We start from the raw sequence: 18,914 nt of genomic DNA, 5'->3' as shown, positions 1-18,914 counted from the left end.
GTCAGTTAAGTGTCTGCCTTTGGCTCGGGTCATGATCCCAGGGTTCTGGGATTGAGCGCCATGTCACATCCTCACGTCGGGCTGCCTGCTCAGCGGGAGCCTGCTTCTCCCTCTCCTCCCCGCTCATGCTCTCTTCTCGCTATCTCTCTCTCTCTCATATAAATAAAAAAAATCTTTTTTAAAAAAGAAATTTATAGTTCAAACCTAAACTGCTTTTCTAACATTAGCAATAGCTGATATCCATTAGTAATTGTTAAGTAGGTTTTTAAAAATCTGCATTGCCCCTATAAAATGTAACCATGTAAAATGCTACTGTCTCCACTTTCTAGATGTAGTGATAAGAGAATCGAAAGGTTAAGTATTCTCTACTAGTTCACACAACTAGTAAAAAATAGTCACTGAGTCGTGGACTATGAGTTCTTTAACTTGAAATCATACTGTTTATTCAATGATTGTGCTATTGCTGGTCATATAAATTGTTATGTTAGTATTAACATTTCCAGCTTAGAATTTCTTACATTCAATTGGTAATGAAGTTGGATTTTTATAAATGAACAAATACTCAGTTAATCCATTTTTTTTTAATTTTCATTTCACATCTTTATTGAGCCACAATTTTATTCGTATAGCAATTTAGAGGTCCGTTAATCCAGTTAAAAATGGTAATCATTGCTTAGTCAAAATCTAAATACACCAACTAGAAAGTATACCTACATTATTTATTATAAAGCTAAACAAAAAAGATAGAAGCCTAGTTTTCTTGAGAGGGGTAGTACCTCTCACTAGGGGGCATTTTGGAAATTCTCAAGGGTGGTCTTGTTACAATGATATTACAAAGGGGTAGTACTGGCATTTAATAAGGGGGAGCAGGATGCAGCAGGCCTTGCAACGAGTAGGATAGTGCCACACAATGACGTAAATTCACTTATGTTTTTCTCAAATTTTGAGTATACCATAGAAATCCATACAGGGGAAATATTATTTATAATTATCTGAGCCTAGGATTTGTCCTCATTTGAAATGTGCACAATTTTTACCTAGACTGTATTTTCTAGAAAGGTAACTGTCGTGAACATCTATGAAAGACTTTATTTAGCTTGAAATTTTATTAAAGCCATTCACTATGCTTGAAAATGATGTCACCTACGACAGTGACATTCATGGTACTTGAGTCACCAGTCTTCATTTATATCATTCTTCCTTTGTAGCTGTTACATAGAAACACGAAATAAAGAGTAATTAAGACTCCTAAACAGTATTCTAAGAATATTATTGAACAGCAGAAATATATGAAATGAAGGTAATGCATTAATAAAGGTATATTTATAGTTCATATTCACATTTATATCCATTCATTGTACAATGATAAGAAATACTGTGAAGATGATGTATTGGATTTATCTTCTTACTCTTTTGTGGCCAGAGATCTTCCACTCTTATGCACCCTTATTCTGATAGTGCACTTTGAGGCCTACCACATAACTATGGCTGCTTCCTATATTACTATTTTTTCATTTCAATCCATCCTGTATCTTCTGTCACCTGTCAAAGGCTAGAATTCCCAAGGTCGGTTCAAGTACTATGGTCCAACTGTATGTCTTGACACGTACCGGGAATTCAAGGTCGATGATAGGCTTCGTGTGATTCTTTAACATTAGCGCATCCTGTTTTTAACATAGAAAATTATTTTACAAGAATACCATACTTCTGTATCTTGGAGGGATGCTAGCTCTGCATAAATTAAGGTCATTTCCCACTTTCTATTATCATATACAAATAAACCTCACTTGTTAGTAATTTTTTTTTTCATTCTAGTGTCCACATGGATGTTCTGGTTCTTTATTTTCCTATGCTTCCTGCTCGGAATGACATTTTAAAATATCTATTATTATAAGGAGATATTGAGGGATGCTTGGGTGGCTTAGTTGATTAGGCGTTTGCCTTCAGCTCAGGTCATGATCCTGGGATCCAGTCCTGGAATCACATCCCTCATTGGGTTCCTTTGTCAGCAGGGAGTCTGCTTCTCCCTCTGCCTATAGCTCTCCTTGCTTGTGCTCTCTCTCTCTGACAAATAAATAAATAAATAAACTTTTAAAAAATAAATAAAATGAAAGGAGATACTGGGTTAAGTAAAATAGAACCATTGGGCTGGAGTCAAAAGCAAAAGAAAACAGGTAGTTAATATTTCAGGCTTTTATTATGAGAAAGTCTTATTGGATTTCTGTTTTTAACTACCGATGTGGCTAAAACCGCAGAATGATGTGGAGAAAAATAAATGTACACAATTGGTGCCAAATAAATGCTTTTGGAATGGCCACAGATGATAGTCAATTATACAGAAGATGGTGCGTTATTGCACTTATGAGGTGTTCTGTTTTGTATCACTTGCGCGTCCAGGCAGTAATTGTAAGCCTCTACACCTTACTCATCAACAAATACATCACCAGTGGCATTAACAGGGTTTCAGGTCTGACTTTCACATTTTCCTATGACAGACATACATATGGAAACAATAATCCTCTTTAAAAATCAGATACTTTAGATATGAAATAGAGAAGTGTGTCATATTAATTTTCAAATTTAGACTATCTCGATTAAAACAGATGTAACTTTAAAAATGGAAACATGTGAATATAGCAAGCAATTTTGCAACTGATAGCTGAGAATGCGCTAATCTATTTAAATATATTTTCCTTTTATCAATCTATGGGATTCTGGAACCTAGTTATCACTTCAAACCAATAAAATTTGGATGGCACTGTTTGAGCAGTCTCAAATCTTTGACCCTGCCTTGGCATGCAGTTGCAGGATAAAGTTAGCTTTACTTTCCTTAAATGAACAGGAGCAGACTTTTTTCAATCCCTGCTCATTACCCCTCGAATCATTTTGAGCCAATTCATAGCCACTGCTTTGCTGTATATCACTCTAAATCATGGGTATAAAAAATAGTTTGGAGGGAAAAAAATTTAAACGGTAGCAAAATGTCAGTTTCAAGGGGTGTTAAAAGGAAATTTAATCAACTTTCAACACATTGAACACCACCTTGGCATTAGACATCATAGATTTCCTTCTTACCTCCAACTTCTGAGGCTTATTATTAAATACTTTCACAGCAGCAAGATCACAAAAACATTAGACTGCTTGCTTACAGGTATATCCGACTTAGTAAACTTAAAGGGACACGACCAAGGCTGGTAAAGCTGAAATTAGACCTATCGGCTTTATTCTGAAGCTTGGGCGTGCACAGTACGCTATCTGATTCACTTTGCCTGCCAGCTTTGTTCTCTTGAGCCAGCAGGAGGGATTGACACTTAGGAGAATCTTTCTCTTTTAACCTGCGTGCTGCTCCTGACAGCTAAGCTGGGCAAGAGGAGCCTGGCAGACAGCTAGGACCCTAGGTTTGTTGTTATGGGTAGCTGTTCAGAAATTGGTATTTTAGCAATGCGCTCTCTGACAATTAGTTCAAAATCAGGAGGATTACTTAAACTGCATGTAGGACTGGCTGCATAATTTGTGGGGTCCAGTCTGCAATGAAAATCCAGGCCCCTTTTTCAAAAATGATTAAGAATTTCATGATGGTGATAGCAGAGCATTAAACCAAGCAAAAGGCCTTCTAAAGTAAACATCATCAGTTTGTGATTGCATAGGTTGTTCACCCATGAAGATGTCTGTGATTATACAATTGCTCCTTAACCAACACATACTTACAAATTTGCAGCAGAAATCATATTAATGTGGTTATGTGAATAGTCTAACAAATAAGTATATATAAATCATTGAATTGAAATATATATAAATCATTAAATATACATAAATTATTCAACTCTTACTTATGTACAAATCAAGTAGAAGGAAAAAATAAAAGATCTAGGAAAATGGGAATTTTTCTTTTAATTTTAAGATAGTCCATACCGAGACAGTTTCATAGGAAAATGGGAATTTTTCTTTTAATTTTAAGATAGTCCATACCGAGACAGTTTCTAATTTTAAGATAGTCCATACCGAGATAGTCCATACCGAAGCTCTCTGTTGGTCTATCAAGCATCATATGTCCAAAATATCCTGAATAATGGCATGTTAATTCCTTTAGAGTTCATGTTCTGAAATTTTAGAATACATGATTAAAAATCTTTATACTGTTTTGGTGTGAATATTTTTAAAAAGTAAATTGTTTTTCCCATTTGTGCAATATTTTAAAATTTTGTCCTAACCAAAGAAATCTAAGAGCTGAGAGATTTCTAAAGTAGATGGCAAATTGTTAAATTTTATTTGTTTTGGTTCTAAAGACCTGAACACTGGCTTTTGAGAACATTTGTAAACTAAATTGTTTTTCAATGTTTGAAAAAATACATATTTACCAAAGCCAAAACATTTCTTTGTTCATTCAGCCTTTATTGATTACCTACTATATAGAACACTGCAAACTTTTTATTATAACCCCCATTTCTTATAAAAATGTTCTCTCTTCAATAATCAAAGGTAATGTTTCATAAAAACTTCTTAAATTTTTCCAAGGCACTGAAGTTTTAAAAGTCACTGAAGAGAGCTAACATTGGAAGAAAATAAATATTTCTAATAAGATTTTAATTATTTTAGTTACAAACTTCATTTCATTTAAATAGTTTTACTGTTCTGCATCTTTATAAGGGGTTGCTATGGGCTGAAATATAGAAATTACAATAGAGGATAAGGTTCCTTTGGACTCAATGGTTAAAAAAAATGTATGTTCTCTTTATTCAATTAAAAAAATTGAATATCAGCTGTACAGAGGAACATAGATAGTGGCATAGAAGTATATTTTTGTGGGAGAATAGACAACGTCTAGTGAAGAAATAGACTTTCATGTGAAATATGCCTGATAAAAATACAGACAGGATTTGATGACAGATGAGGGACATTTAATTGGTACTAAAACATTAGAAAAGGCTTTATGGAGGACACAATACTTGACCTGAGTCTAGATCTAAGTCCTGAAGGACAAGTAGCCATTAGCCCAGTGGAGAAAAAAAAAAAAAAAGCCTGGAAAGGCATCCAGGCATCCAGACAGAGCAGAAGGTGTAAAGACACAGATATGTATAAGAGCTTGTCATCACCCAAGGACTGAAAGATTCATGTGCCTGGGGGCCTGTGAGGCTATGTGGCAAAAGTACAGACTCTAGAAATAGTTAGAAGGCAGAACAGGAAGGGATTATCGTGCCCTGGTAAGCAACTTGAATTTTATTTTTAAGGTTTGAGGGAGTCACTGATGGATTTATTTATTTCCTCATGATCAATTTGGGGGAAAAAAAAAGCAAATCAAACACTCCTTCTAAATTTTAAACAGGGGATTGCCCTGACCATATATGCATTTTGGAAAGCATTATGCTCATTTAAAAGTATGAAGATAGATTGGAACACGCCTTGAGTTAGGCAAACTAATTTTAAGAAGTTTTTAGGAGGCAGTTTAAACTGCTCTAAAAAAAACTCCTAAAATACAATATTCTGAAGGAGATCAAAGAATTTCCCCTCTTAGTCTACAGTCTAGAAGCAAGCAGGTTGTCAAGGGCAGGAGAAAGCCATGCTGCACAGTCATGCAGGAACCCAAACTGGCCACTGATGCATTTTTTACTATTTCCCAGCAGAAAGGGGAAATACAGTCTTAGAAGAAGCAGATTTCTCCCTAAAAACATGAGTCAGAATTTGTACACATCATATCTGCTCACAGACTTTTAGATTAAAGTTGGTCTCATGGCCAGCCAGACCCTGCAGGAGAGTCTAAGTCATGAAACCAGGAGGGGAAAATGGGTACTGGGAAGAAGGAACAACAATACAGTAAACTTTGTGGAAGATAACAAATAAACTAAGGGAGTGGCATTGAGCATGTAGAAAAAGAGTCTTAATAAGAAGGAAGGCAAGCTTCTGGATTGCATAGGACCATTTACAAAGACAGAAAGCAGCAGATGGAATCTAACTGTGAGGGGAAGATAATGCAGTCCTACGTAGTCTAATATGAAATGAAACATCAAATAAAAGTGTCAGACATTTTGAATGTAGAAATCTGAGGCTCCAAAGAAAAGTTAGGACTAGAGATCAGATGGGAGAATTATCATATGTGGGTGGTAACCGAAGCGAAGGATCTTGATGCGGTGTCCTCATGAGTAAGATGGGCAGAAACAAAGACCAGACCCAGTATCAATGATAGAAAGGTGAGAGAAGGGTGATAGAAACGTACAGGAAGAAATGGCCAGAGAGGAAGATCAGGCAAAGTATCTCTACCAGACAGGGAAGTGAAGTACAAGCACATCTGAAGCCATAGGTGTTAAGCAGGAGAATCAGTGTAATGCTAAATTGCATAGGCTCCAGAGTCAGCTCTGAATCCATCCTTTTGGATTGTGGGGGGTTTCATTACATAAAGATGACTGATTATATCATTAGTCACTGGTGATGAATTCAACCTCAGCCCAGCTTCCCATCTGGGAGATAGAGGGTGGAGCTGAATGTTCCAACTCTCTAATCACATGGCTGATTCCCTTGGCAACAAGAGCCCATCCTTAGGGGCTTCCAAAAGTCACCAAGTTAACTTAAACTCAGGTGTGGGTCTTGTTATGAAAAACAAAAGACACCCTCCCCCCGGCCGTCCTTCACCTCATCACTTTTATTACTTGGAAAATTCCAAGGGTTTTAGGAGCTCTGTGCCAGGAACAGAGATGAAGACCAAGTATATATTTCTTATTATAAATCAAGATGTCACGATGAGGTAGAGAAAGTACAAAGATTATAGGTGACTGGTACATAAATGAATTCACATGTGATATCCTTTCTGCACATTGTTGTTTTATGGGAAGAAAACAGTAAAACAATAATATTTATTGTGCAATTAGTATATGACAAGCTTTACATGCATTACCTCATTTCACCTTTGTAACTGTCTTAGGAAGTTAGTGATCTTTTTATCCTTATTTTACAACTGAAGAGGTTAGCTAACTTAGCCAATGTCATATAGCTTGTAGTGTCAGAGCCAGGACTTTAATCCACAATCCTCTCTGAAAAAAAAAAAAAAATCCCTTCTGAGTACAAAGTCCTTCCCATAACAATTATAACACTTTGGGTAACATTTTCAGGTACATCAGACTATAAAATAGTTAATACTATTTATTATTACTTCTCAGTGATTACATTGGAAGATGGAGACTTATTTGTTTAATATTACTTCATTCCCTGTCATTGGTAGCTCCCTATCTTTGGCCAATACTGGACTGGGAGCTGTAAATGCAATAATGAATGAGATGCATAGCATTGTCCTCAAGAATTCCCAGTCCAATTAGATACTATGAATGGAAGAAATTGACAAAGAAGCACCTAAGAATATGATTTTTAAACCAGTCACAAGACCTTTTTGCAAGGTGATTTTATTTTTCCTAATGGGAAAGCAAATAGAAAACCAATAATAGGAAGGTAATAACCAATATAAGGGAGTGAAGGTAGTCTAGAAATCCAATAATCAGAACAATGATGCAATAATAAACTTTATTTACCCCACAAATGTATTTTTGAGGGCCTATTATACATTAGACATCATGTTATATTCTAGAAACAAAGTAATTAAAGGGGTTCCTGGCTGGCTCAGTCAGTAGAGCATATGACTCTTGATCTTGGGGCTGTGAGTTCAAGCCCCACATTGGGTGTAGAGATTACTTTGAAATAAATCTTAAAAAAAAGATAGAAGCGAGGTGATTAAGACAATGCTGTAGTTTCCATGAGCTCACAGTCTGCCATAGAGTTTGTATTAGCAATCTCATAATGGCAGGAAATTTAAATTCATGGAAGCTCAATTTCAAAAATGAGAGCGAAATTATTGATTTGCATTATATAATTTAAAATTTCCTCTGATATAACCTGATAAAAAGTTACACATTTAATTTTCCTCCCACCTCCCCCCCCACACACACAAATACTATTCCTTTCACAGTTTCATAGCTGTGGATACAGTAAGTAAGCATGCTATTATTATCCTTAACAATTAAAAAACACATCTTTTCAGATCATTTTATTATACCCCATACCTCCTCTTACAATAAACCCCTCTTCTCTTTCCTTTTGACTATATCCTAGTCTTCTATGAGAAAATGCACCATAAAAGCAAGAGTACAGTAAGATAACAGATAGTGATGCCAGATATGGGCGAAGAAGAAGAATAATGGTAAAAAGAGAAGAGAGTTACAACAAATAAAATCTTTTAAAAGTATTTCTTTATTTTTAATAATTTGGGAAGAATATATAAAATAAAAATTATTATTTTGTGATGACAGTATTTTCAAAGTCAAAGAAAATATGAGTACTTATTAAATTCAATCCAACCCAATTCTACTTCATTCTTATTGCATAAGAACATTCACTTAATTCCCAGTACCATTCTACATATTCTAGGGAATGCAAAATTGATGTACGATGTGTCATCTGACCTTGTAGAACATACATTCTCACTGGGAAGAAAAATAAAACTAATATGGAACAAATGAAGAATTGCCTAAGTTTAGATATGATTAAGTATCAAGATATGAAATACAGACAATAATTACTATGTCAAGGTCAATGAAGGATGAAGCTGACATAAGCTAAACTAGTTAGGAAGACTTCAGGAGAATTTATAGATGAGTAAATTTTTATAGTTAGAAAGTAAGAGGAAGGACATTCCAAGAAAATGTTGAGAGGCAAAAATGGAATTAGCATGAATAATGTGCTGCCTTGATGTGACTGGAGAGTTTATGTTGGAAAGTTTGGGAAACTAATATTTAATAGGCAAGATGTGTGTCAGTTATGGACACCCTCCAACAACACAATGAAAATTTCAAACTCTGTATGATAAGCTAGGGTCTGTTGTAAGGCAATTATTTAGGAATTATTTGAAGCCTGTGTTGATTTGGAGCAACAGTGAATGATCTGTTTTAGTGAAAAGAGAACTAGAATTAAAACGAAAATGAAACAATGAAATAAATCCAAATATTTGCCTCTTAAAAAGATTTATTAAAAAGTGACAATTTACTAGTTCCCTACCCTATAAATGTCCCATGTACTTAGGTTTGAATATTGTATTTCTATTTTGATTTGTAATGTTTGGCTTTTTAAAACTGATTATGGAAAGGGGCCAGATGGAAACTGTTCATGTTTCTATTAACTCTTTACAGGACCTTCTTCAGTTAATAGCTAATATTCAGTCAATCATTTTGGATAGAATAAATCCTAAATTTTAAGTGAATTAAAATTCCCTCCCCAAATCCCAGAAAATGATAATTTTTTTCATAAAAAGAAGAAATATAGAGAAATTTCCATATTTTATGAAATCATAGGGCTTCTAGTTTTGGAACACAAATCTTAGACATCCCATGTCTCACTTTCCAGAAGATGTTTTGATCATCGCCCTACATTGCCCTGGCAAATTGGCCAGACTTCGGTTTAAACCCTTTCAAGTTTGGTTCATTATACATTTAAAGTATTTTTTTTTTTTTGATAATGAGATGTTCACACACACACACACACACACACACACACACACCCTACCTCCGAAATACAGCCTTCCTGCAATTTCTCACTCTTGGTCTTAATTTAGGATATGGGATGGTTTAGGAGCTTACAAAAAAAGATGAATAGAGATGAACAGTGCTTCAAACCAAAAATTTTCTCTTCTGGAGGTTAAATATCTCCAGGTTTTTGTTTCATTGTTTTTTTGTTGTTGTTGTTGTTATTGTTTACCATTTCTTGTATAAACACATGTAAAACTTTTATGACCTTTATAACCTCTATTGTATGAATAATAAAAATATAGTATTGCTTGTTGATGTCTTACATCCTGAATAAAATTCAAAAGCTTTAACCCAACATTGATAATCACCTCCAGTTCTATCTCAAAATAAGTCAATGGCGTTTCCGCCATTATTTCCTTCCTGCAACTCAGGCTGCTACTAAAAAGAGTTTACAGTTCTCCTGATATCTCTGCTTTACATTTTTGTCCATCTTTGGAATACAACCCGACCTCTCTTTCCTTTTGACCATATCCTAGTTTATCTATCTTTAAAAACAACCCAAATTATCTCCCACTCTACAAATTTTTTCCTTATCATTTTTGGTGGAAGAAATCTCTCTTCTCTCACTCCACTAATTTCATTCACATCATTTTTTAAAGCATTTCTCCTGTTATACCTTATGCTGTAGTTATTTATACACACTTTCTACTTTCTTGAAGGGAAAAAAAATGGAACCTCAGTCACAAATAAATGAATAAATAAGTGAATACATATGAGTTATTTGAAATTCACTTATCAACTGAGTCATACTCTTCCAGAAGCAATCAAGCTTGTTCACTTTTCTTTTTAAATTGTTATACCAAGAATCCAAGACAAAAATCTGAAAAACACAGTCTAGAATGTTCTGGAATATTTTGTATATTAAAAATGTTCTAATTTAACCAAAGATGTGTACATAATCAATACATATATGTGTATACACAAACATACAAACAACTCTCATATATGGAGAGACAGAGACTCTGCACTAGTAATTCATATTGGTTTTTCAATCACCCAAGACTGCTTTTTTCCTTTTTATATGTTAACTCTTATTTCCAATATTCCAAACATGGCTTAGCACAATGCCTTGAATATAATAAGAACTAAATATTTGCCCAAATAAACTGTGCTGCTGAATATGACGACCTAACTATAGGAATTGATACTTATTTCTAACAATTTTATCCCCACTTTGATTCCTTATTGTTGTCTGTTAATATCTTTTTGGGGATCCTGGAACTTTTCAGCCAATGTGTTGGCACTTCCTCTCAATTTCAAGATATCTAAAAATTTGATTAGCATGTCATCATATATCCTCAAACAAGTCATTAGTAAAAATGCTGATATACCCTGCAATTTCCTGTTAGAGATATCCCTCTGGGGTGAAAATGTATTCATAATCAGAACTCTTGAAATGCAATCATTCTACCATCAAACTATTTGATTATCCTACTCACATATTTCCTTCTTGTTCACAGTTTGGTTGCTGCTGGGAAGTTCAGCTTAGTCAAGGCTTATATTTCTCAAACCTTTTCCATCTGGGTGGGGAGGAGAGAGGACAAGTGATTAGCTCTTACCAGTGGAATGATTTAGGATGTGGTACACATGACTTCTGGGACAAGGAGCTTGAGAAGTGAGTATCATTCCCCACTCCTTCCCCTTCAGCTGGCTGGATCCGAGCTAGCACAGTGAACTTAAAAGACATTTGTTAAAGTTAGATGAGCCATAAAATGGAAGGAACCTGGTTCTCTGAAACTTAAAAAGTGAGCTGAGCTCACTTTAGAATTAAGAATTCTAATTAAGAATAATTCTTTTAAAATCTATACAAATACGAAATAAGCTTCCATGATATTTGAGCTGCTGGATATTGTTTTTGTTTGTCGCAGAAAGTAGCATCATCCTACTAATACGGCTGTCCGTTCAGTTACCTTTCCACATACTTCTTCCTTACTGGCAGAGTTCACCTTCCTCCAAAGAGGCTAAAAATTCCAGATCCTCCCATTCCCAGTACTGCTTTGGAGATAGAACATGGACACATGGATATGTGATCATTTAGCCAAAACGATCCAAAGGCAAGTTTGCTTGGAATTTTTGGGAAAGAAATTTCCTGATGATAAAATGTCCCTTAAGGGGAAGCTCCAGGCCTTTTCTCTGCAACAACCATCTTACCTCTCATGAGGGAAAGTCCAAAGACAAAGAACATGAAATGGCAAATTATTGAAGACTCAAAAGAGCTCAGATTCTTGAAGACGTCTTTAAGCCAAGGACACATGTCTGTGCTTGAGGCCTTTATACTTTTCTCCCAATCTAGGAATACTATCACAAAATGATAGGTTAGTCTAACATCATTTATTTTTATTTAATATGTTTACTTGTGATTACAACTTCATTTTCTAACTTTGTCAATATTTTTAATATTAATTTAAAATTTTAATTATAAAATTTTGTTCAAAATCAATATCAAGGTCACTTGTGTATAGTTTGTTAAACCCATTGTTTGTAAAGCCTACATTTTTGCATTTGACAGTATTCAATGACTCTATGTCTTACAGACCTGAAGTTTATTCACTTAACATTAGCTTTTTTCTCCCTTAAAAAAAGCCTTCTATTATTACCAGAGGAACTAGAAAGACATATAAGCTCAGTAGATGACCAAAAAGAATCCAGTCTTATTCTAAGTCACATGGATTATAAAGATGGCGTAAATATTATTTATTATTGGATCACTTTGAGTCAGGGTCAAGCCTACTTTGCATAGACGCCAGGAATTGTCCTTTTAAATCACTCCGACTTTCCTTGTCTATCCTCAATGGACTTCCTTGACTTCCACCTCTCCATCCTGGCTTCATTTTGATGCCACTCTTACTCTCTTTACTAGAAAATCTGTCTTGCCTGAGAACAGTCACCATTTCCTAGCAGTCTACCTGTAAGGTAAACAAGCCTCTCCCATCTTTAATACTGGATCTCTCATAGTACAGCCTTCCCCCCTAGAGCTGAAGATATAGAAGGGAAAAAAAACAGAAGATATAGCCCACAAATCCAGTTCTTTAAAATTAGTTTTTATATAATACTTTAATATTTTGCTTCTGTAAAAGCCTCTGAAACTTTCATACAGGAGTTATTTGATTTAAAAAAGACCCCGAGGGGCGCCTGGGTGGCACAGCGGTTAAGCGTCTGCCTTCGGCTCAGGGCGTGATCCCGGCGTTATGGGATCGAGCCCCACATCAGGCTCCTCCGCTATGAGCCTGTTTCTTCCTCTCCCACTTCCCCTGCTTGTGTTCCCTCTCTCACTGGCTGTCTCTATCTCTGTCGAATAAATAAATAAAATCTTAAAAAAATAAATAAAATAAAATAAAAAAGACCCTGAAACTGTGTTTCTATTACATTTATTTTCCCATATAAGCACATCTCACAGTTATATGACTGAATTATTGTATGACTGAATATTATAGTTGAAAAGGTCTTTATATAACATTGTGTGTTGCATTACCAACCAATAACTATTGTCCACAATTATACTTAACAATTTGTCATGGAGAGAGTAGCAATGCTGTTTTCATTGAGAAAAACTAAGTATTTTGAGAAAAGTGTTAATACCTTATAGTCCGACATTTTCTCAAAATGTAGTATGAATGTTATATTTTAAAAAGCTTTCAAAAACTAATCAGGTTAGCAAAACACCAAATAATTGTGTGAATTTAAATTTAATTGCTGAATTAAAAATAGTTCTTTATAATATAACGTTTCCCTTATTTGCTAGATATTCCAGAGAATATAAAGATCGATAAGACATAGTTCCCAATCTCAGGAAACCTCAAATCTAGTGAACGAAATAGGTACATAAATAAATATAACCCAGAGGCGAAAGAGCTAAATCACTAGATTGAGAAACAATATATTGGGAACACAGTAGTCATAAGATAGATTCCGAGTATGAGGGACAGAGGGAGATCGGAGGAGGCTTCATGACCAATGTAAACTTTGAACTACATTTTAGAAGGTAAATAAGGTTTTTTTGGTTTTGTTTTTTATTATTATGTTCAATTAGCCAACATATAGTACATCATTAATTTTTGATGTAGTGTTCAACAATCCATTCGTTACATATAACACCCAATCTTCATCATAACACATGCCCTTAGATCATTGTGATAGAAATGAGGTGTTACTCCAGGTAGAGGGAAAAGTGTAAAAACATTCTTGAGACCAAAAAGTAAATGGTAGAATTGGAAAACAGTGAAGATAGTCTTCTTAGAGGGTGAGGAAGGGAATATAGGTTGAAATTAGATCACAGAAAGACATGAATATCATGCGTAGGAGTAGTGATTTTTTTTCCTGTAGTTATTGGGGATCCATTACAGTTTTTGCACCACACAGTCCCGGACTTTGCTAAGAAAATCTCTCTAGAAGTTGTGCAGAGAAGAAGCAGGATGACTCTTGTATGCTATCATCACAGCCTAGAAAAGTGTTAATAATTAAAATCAGCAGTGGGAATAGAAAGATTTGCGAACACTTGTAAAGTGTAATAATTTCAGTTTAGGAAGAATGGTTGATCTTGTAATTCCATGTAAACTAGTGTTAGGTAGATATGGAAATAAAATTCTAAGAGTAAATTGTTATAACTTTGTCTTTACTAATAAAATCACATTGCCCAGAAACTAAACCACTGTGAGCAGAAAAGTGACTTCCTGTTAGTCACTCTGAGAATTCCATTGCTTTTCATTATGCATCCTTACATGAAAGTAATTACTACAGCTTTCTTTCTCTACCTGTATTTCCCATTTGTATATTTAATTTCGAATCCCAAGAAACAAAGCAAGATGTTTTTGATACTCCAGAAATGTAATGGAGTAAAATATGTCTATTTATCAAAATACTGTGTCACTTACCCAAAGTGTTATCTCATCAAGGAATTTAATATAAGCACAAACATTCTTTTCTTCAACCAACCATAATTGCTAAGTTGGGTCCTTGGCCAGGACAAGGGTTCTTAATGGGTACATAGGTTAAAAGAATAGTAACATCAAGGAAACTATCAACTCTATGACCATGCAAATGAATTCCAAGGGGCTAAGAGCCAAATTCTTTTTTGTCTCCATTAAAAATTTAATGTTTCTCTTATTACCTGTTTTTAAAATTATTAATTTTAGTTAAATAATAAAAGGGATGTATAAAGCAAGGTGATGGGCACATTGTCAATACCATGATTCCACTTGAAGAAGATAGATTCCAAAATTCTAATTCCCAGGTTTCATGGTGAAGTATTTAATTAGAGATGGGAACTGCCTAGAACTATAGAAGTAGCAATCGACTCTTCATTAATAGTGTCATCAGATCTCTGAGACTCTTCTTGTCATCTGTGGTTAGGAAGAGTTCTTTTTGGTTGAAAGGTTTTAAATGGACATTTTGGAAATTCACAGGCATTTTCATTTGTGCAGTCTGTAAATGAATTTTTTCAGTTCTACATATATTTAAAACACTATCGATTCTATTTAGTCTATTAAATGGATTCCAATCTCACTCACATTTTTCCTCTCTAAAATTTGTTCAAATTCTCTTTCTGCCACTTAATATTTGAACGATCTTTTATAAACATTTTAATGTTTGTACATCTTGAGCCTCAGTTTACCCAACTATAAAATGAGAATACAAATCCCCATCTTGCTGGATATTTGACTAGATATAATGAGATGATATGAGTAAAGCATGGACTTCTATGAAAAAGTTGTGACTATTCTTTATGACATTTCCAGTTGTCTTTATCTATACTTTAGATCACATTTCTGAATACATACTTCACATGTATTTATAACTAATTTTGTGATTTAACTGCTTTAAATCTATGCTGGCATGAATTGCTAATTTTCTAAGAACTGAATTAAGGTAAGGTAGTCTTAAAATAAAAATAAATTATTGTTTCTTATTTTTCTAATTCCCAGGAAAAAGTAAAATTCTCTTCTAAGTCTTATGCTTTTCTCTTATGCTTTCCTCCCTATAAATTTTATACTGGTGGTGTTTGCCCAGTAGCAGAAACGGATAATATAATGAAGAAACAGCTAGAGAATTAATAGGAATAGAAAAAATGGAAAGTGTCATTTCTTAAAAAATAGGTATTAGTTTCTGAGTGCTGAAATTTGCATAAATTAATATTTTCTGCTAGTTGCATTGTTCCTAGTTTACTTGATAAAGTGATATACAGACTCCTATTTATTGTCCTCTCTAAAGAGCACCATGGTTTCCTGATGTCTTTGAAAATAATTCAGATGATGCATAAATTTAAAAGTATCTTTCTAATTGATACACATTAATAAGGCTTTTTTTTCCAGAAAAATATCTTAGCAGAAGAAATTTTTCTGACCAGACACAATTCATTCAATTTTTTTCTTAATGTCCCTCTTTCAAGAAGATGATATTTGAATAGGAAAACAAGAAAAAGTTAATACAATTAAGTTTTACCACACAGAAAAATAATTCATTGATTAATGTTTAGAACGTGTTTTGGCATATTCTTATAATGAAATAGTCAGTCATATAGATAAATGTCTTACATAGATAAAAGTGTACAGAGTAGAAGGACCTTATTCTTCTAGTCAGTGATCTAATAAGGAAAAAGAATTGACCAAAATAATTTTCAAAAGGATGTTGTGAAACAGATAACGAGATCCAATCTTCCAAAGATTATATTACCACCCTGCCTTAAAAAATTGGTCCTTATGTGAGGCGGTAGGCATTTAATGGAGTTTGTGTCATGAAGTATAGAAGTCATCCTTTTATCCCATGGATATAGACAAAGAGATGAGAGTTATGAATTCAGCAACCACATGAGAGCAGGTCGCCACAGAAAGAAACACTTTATCTAAAAAAAATCTTTGTCCAAAAGGTCCTTTAAGCGTCTTTCTGATGACCTATAAGGAATCACTTGATAAATTACATATACTTAGTCATGGCTAATTTCTATCAGTTAAAAATAAAATCATTGTTTTCTATGCAGAAAATAAATATTTTTTACTTGTTAAAAGATTTTATTGAGTATAAGTCCTCATTTATAATGCAATTTTAACTTGTTCTATGTAAATTATTTGTATCCTAGCACCTCTAAAATTATACAAGCATTCCTTTTAAGGAACTCTTACTTTAGATTTTATTTTCTGACTTGTTTTACATGAAAACATAAAATAAACTTTTAAGTTAAATTACATTTAATAGGTTACAAAATGGTGAACTTGATAAAGTATGTGTTTTAAGAGATAATCACTTTCGGTGGTATTTAGGTAAAATGATCTTTATGATTTGGGAATTCATATTTATGGGAACATTAAAAATTAGAGAGTATTTAGCAGAAATGCAATAAAATAAAATGGGATAAAATTATATCTTCTAGGAAAATCTTAACAAATGATTTAGAGCTAGAACAATAATTCACCCTCTGGATATAGCACAGTAATGAGAATGATGGAGCCTCTCCTTCACCTTTGGTAGAATTAGAAACGATATAGATTAAAGAGAAGAAAAACCATAAAAGGAGGGAGGCTGAGAATCATCCCTGGTTATCTTCAATTAAGAATAAAGTAGTCATATCAACTAAGGCCTACTCCTAGGCCGTAAGGATTTCACCAAAGTTGTCAGTTTCCGTGCTTTTTAGGAAGGGCTTAATTTATCACCTACCTAGATATTTTAAGACATTGATCAAACACCACCTCCCACTCCCATTTAATAAACAGTAAACCTGGGAAACAGATTTTTCTGTGCTCTCAGCACCCCTCCAAACAAGTGCACTCTTGAAAACCTGACCCTCAGTCTCACCCGGGAAGCTTTGCTGGGCTCCCTCTGGAGCTTCCAGGTGTGTATGGGTTTCCAATAGCCCCAGTGCCCCTTTGCTCATGTCATCCCACTTGTCACTTTACCTACTCTTCTATTTTCTGCTCAAGTTTCCTGAGTTGAAGACAGACAAAAACACAACAACAACAAAAAAACAAGTTTTCTGAAAGTGACAGTTTTCAAAGGAAGTTACTCTTTGTAAACATCTAAACCTGGAATTGGCTGTGGAAGAAGATGCAATCTTCTGGAATCAAGATTTGGGGGAAAATTTTTTTCTTTGCTTTTTTCAGCACCGTAGATAAAACACCAAGTCCATTAGAAGAGTTACTATCATTTACTCCCATTGCAAGGTCATCTAAATGTTGCTCAATAAAACCCTTAATTTTTGGTCAACTTTGCTCATTCATAAAGGGAAGAGCAACAACTTAGGAATATAAGACTCATACAATCAAGTGAGGATTGAAGGAGACAGTACAAGAGAGCTACTTTGCAAAGTACCTAATATTTCTATTATCAACACATCAACAATCATAAGTACCAGAAGCCTACTTCCAAATATTGACCTTGCCAACTTACTACATTTGTGATATCGAGCAAATTTATAAACATTTTGAGGCTCAGTTTCTACTCTGTAAACTGGGGATAATGTCTACCTGAAAAGTGGTTACGAAAATGAAATTTGGCCTGCTTTTTGGTGATTTCTCAATAAATTGAAACTGCTATTTATTTATGATTAGAATAGGGCAGAGAGAGGACATATTTCCCACTGGGATGAAGGAATTTGTGATATAGACAATAGCGGAACCTTTAAAAAAGTCAGTTTATTACTAGAAACCCTCAGAAAAGGCAAGGGAAAAGAAAGATGGAAAATGAAGAGGAAAAAAAACAGCATTAACATACAGTATATAAAATACATTCCTTAATCAGCCATCCATATTTATTAGATTTTTAAAAAGCATCCATTGCCTTAAAAGGTTTTTGAGCGCTGCGCTATTTTTAATAAAGTCTCATGTGAAGCACCAAATAAGCTCTTAAAAAGCCTGGAAGTGCAATTCCATTCAATTTCTATCAATAGGAATTGCCCAGGTGTAATGTGCTTCATGCAGCGCACGTCCAGGGAATGAACCCACAGCATTCTTCGCCGGTGAAGGCTTTGCGGTGCCCTTCCTGGGGAGCCGTTCCCAGAGTGTGCTGGAAAAGATCAAAAAGCAAATATGGAAATCACTAGCATCTTTTGATTTTAAAATGCACCTTGTTGTGCGTTTACCTGGTTGACATATGAATCAAGAAGACTCAAACAAAGCATCAAGTCTCACCGAGTAAGGTTTCATAAAAAGTACTATTTTCTTCCCATATGTAACACAAATAGCTAAGCTGTTACTAGATGTTTTTCTCCCTTTTATGATTTTAGAAGAGGAAATAGGTTAATTCTTAGAAGCGGACCAATTTTTAAAATATAGCATGTTTTGGATACATATTTTTATAAACACTTGGTTTCTATTATTCATTGCAAATTTGTTCTTATATATTAAAAATGCCTACCTTGTCTTTTTG

General features: G+C 34.4%; 1 long non-coding RNA gene across 2 annotated transcripts in view; it reads right to left on the bottom strand.

Moving 5' to 3' along the window:
* Nucleotides 1-685: 685 nt before the first annotated feature.
* LOC117796688 overlaps nt 686-18,914 on the bottom strand; it is a 34,398-nt gene continuing 16,169 nt past the window's right edge. The window contains exons 2-6 of one of the 2 annotated variants that reach the window (XR_004621309.1): nt 11,712-11,858; nt 11,000-11,080; nt 6,887-7,022; nt 4,003-4,100; nt 686-1,664 (exon numbers count right to left, since the gene is read on the bottom strand). This is a non-coding gene — a long non-coding RNA (uncharacterized LOC117796688). The remainder of the gene's footprint in view (nt 1,665-4,002; nt 4,101-6,886; nt 7,023-10,999; nt 11,081-11,711; nt 11,859-18,914) is intronic. The other variant, XR_004621310.1, reaches the window with a different exon arrangement.

This window comes from Ailuropoda melanoleuca, chromosome 16 (assembly GCF_002007445.2).
Source record: "Ailuropoda melanoleuca isolate Jingjing chromosome 16, ASM200744v2, whole genome shotgun sequence".
In the NCBI taxonomy this organism is placed as follows: Eukaryota; Metazoa; Chordata; class Mammalia; order Carnivora; family Ursidae; genus Ailuropoda; species Ailuropoda melanoleuca.
Note: the sequence above shows the minus strand (reverse complement) of the source record. Positions and strands in the feature narration are given on the sequence as shown.